The sequence below is a fragment of the Dendrobates tinctorius genome, unplaced genomic scaffold, assembly GCF_039654945.1.
Source record: "Dendrobates tinctorius isolate UK_male_01 unplaced genomic scaffold, ASM3965494v1 ptg000495l, whole genome shotgun sequence".
NCBI lineage: Eukaryota > Metazoa > Chordata > Amphibia > Anura > Dendrobatidae > Dendrobates > Dendrobates tinctorius.
In genome coordinates this window covers 388,862-391,997 of record NW_027362155.1, presented here as the reverse complement: position 1 = coordinate 391,997, position 3,136 = coordinate 388,862, and positions in this window count along the sequence as shown.

The following is a 3,136-nucleotide window of genomic DNA, read 5'->3' as shown; positions in this document are numbered from 1 at the left end:
AATAATGCCCCCACGTAATAATGCCCCCACGTAATAATGCCCCCACTGTGCCCCAACGTAATAATGCCCCTACACAGTGCCACCACTGTGCCCCTACATAATGCCCCCACATAATACCACCACTGTGCCCCCACATAATAATGCCCCCACATAATGTCACCACTGTGCCCCCACATAATAATACCACCACTGTGCCCCCACTGTGCCCCCACGTAATAATGCCACCACTGTGCCCCTACATAATAATGCCCCCACATAATACTACCACTGTGCCCCCACATAATGCCCCCACATAATAATGCCCCCACTGTGCCCCCCACATAATGCCCCCACTGTGCCCTCACATAATGCCCCCACATAATAATGCCACCACTGTGCCCCCACATACTAATGTCACCACTGTGCCCCACATAATTCCCCCACTGTGCCCCCACATAATAATGCCCCCACTGTGTCCCCACATGATAATGCCCCCACTGTGTCCCCACATAATAATGCCCCCACATAATAATGTCACCAGTGTCCCCACATAATGCCACCACTGTGCCCCCACATAATGCCCCCAGTGTACCCCCACATAATAATGCTCCCACATAATAATGCCCCCCACATAATGTCACCACTGTGCCCCCACATAATAATGCCACCACTGTGCCCCCACATAATGCCACCACTGTGCCCCCACATAATGCCCCAGTGTGTCCCCATATAATAATGCCTCCACTGTGTCCCCATATAATGTCCCCACTGTGCCCCCCACATAATGCCCCCACTGTGCCCTCACATAATAATGCCCCCACGTAATGCCACCACTGTCCCCCATACTACTGTCACCACTGTGCCCCCACATAATTCCCCCAGTGTCCCCACATAATAATGCCACCACTGTGCCCCCACATAATGCCCCCACTGTGCCCCCCATACTACTGTCACCACTGTGCCCACACATAATAATGCCACCACTGTGCCCCCCATACTACTGTCACCACTGTGCCCCCACATAATAATGCCACCACTGTGCCCCCACATAATTCCCCGTGTCCCCACATAATAATGCCACCACTGTGCCCCCACATAATAACGCCACCACTGTGCCCCCACGTAATAATGCCCCCACATAATAATGTCACCACTGTGCCCCCACATAATGCCACCACTGTGCCCCCACATAATAATGCCACCACTGTGCCCCCACATAATAATGCCCCCTCTGTGTCCCCACATAATAATGCCCCCATGTAATGCCCCCACTGTGCCCCCACGTAATAATGCCCCTACTGTGCCCCCACGTAATAATGCCCCCACGTAATAATGCCCCCACATAATAATGCCACCACTGTGCCCCCACGTAATAATGCCCCCACTGTGCCCCCACGTAATAATGCCCCCACATAATAATGCCACCACTGTGCCCCCACATAATAATGCCCCCACTGTGCCCCCACATAATAATGCCACCACTGTGCCCCCACGTAATAATGCCCCCACATAATAATGCCCCCACTGTGCCCCCACATAATAATGCCCCCACATAATAATGCCCCCCACATAATGCCCCCACTGTGCCCTCACATAATGCCCCCACATAATAATGCCAACACTGTGCCCCCACATACTAATGTCACCACTGTGCCCCACATAATTCCCCCACTGTGCCCCCACATAATAATGCCCCCACTGTGTCCCCACATAATAATGCCCCCACATAATAATGTCACCACTGTGCCCCCACATAATGCCCCCAGTGTACCCCCACATAATAATGCTCCCACATAATAATGCCCCCCACATAATAATGTCACCACTGTGCCCCCACATAATGCCACCACTGTGCCCCCACATAATGCCACCACTGTGCCCCCACATAATGCCCCAGTGTGTCCCCATATAATAATGCCTCCACTGTGTCCCCATATAATGTCCCCACTGTGCCCCCCACATAATGCCCCCACTGTGCCCTCACATAATAATGCCCCCACGTAATAATGCCACCACTGTCCCCCATACTACTGTCACCACTGTGCCCCCACATAATGCCACCACTGTGCCCCCACATAATAATTCCCCCAGTGTCCCCACATAATAATGCCACCACTGTGCCCCCACATAATAATGCCCCCACTGTGCCCCCCATACTACTGTCACCACTGTGCCCCCACATAATAATGCCACCACTGTGCCCCCCATACTACTGTCACCACTGTGCCCCCACATAATAATGCCACCACTGTGCCCCCACATAATTCCCCGTGTCCCCACATAATAATGCCACCACTGTGCCCCCACGTAATAATGCCCCCACATAATAATGTCACCACTGTGCCCCCACATAATAATGCCCCCACTGTGCCCCCACGTAATAATGCCACCACTGTGCCCCCACATAATAATGCCCCCACATAATAATGCCCCCACTGTGCCCCCACGTAATAATGCCCCCACTGTGCCCCCACGTAATAATGCCCCCACATAATAATGCCACCACTGTGCCCCCACGTAATAATGCCCCCACTGTGCCCCCACATAATGCCCCCTGTGTCCCCACATAATAATGCCACCACTGTGCCCCCAACATAGTAATGCCACAACTGTGCCCCCCATATAATAGTGCATCCACATAATGCCCCAACTGTGCCCCCCACATAATGTCCATACTGTGCCCCTACATAGTAAAATGTTAGCACCAAACTGTGTTCCCGGCATGTCAGTTCATTCACCCGCGCTGCAGTTGGTTCCTCTCCCCCTCATGTTTCGCACATTCACAACAGTACTTCCAGCCGGGCCTCTGGCCATGTTCTAAGGGTACGCTTGCACGCTCCCGCCCTCTTAAAGACCAGCGCGTGCACTTGCTATTTCCTACCCAGCCAATGGTTTTGAGGAATCATGTATATATTGCTTCTTCTCCACTGGAGAGGTGCCTGAGCAACCTTCCTGTTTCAGTCTATGTTGTGTAAGGTCGCATATAAGTGCAGGTCCTGCCTGCTGTACTCCAAGTACAAACCCTTCCTGCTACACTCTGAAGCAAATCCTGCCTGCTGCACTCTGAAGCAAATCCTGCCTGCTGCACTCTGAAGCAAATCCTGACTGCTGCAGTCTGACACAAGCTCTGCCTCTGGCTCCATCCAGTCTGTCCTTC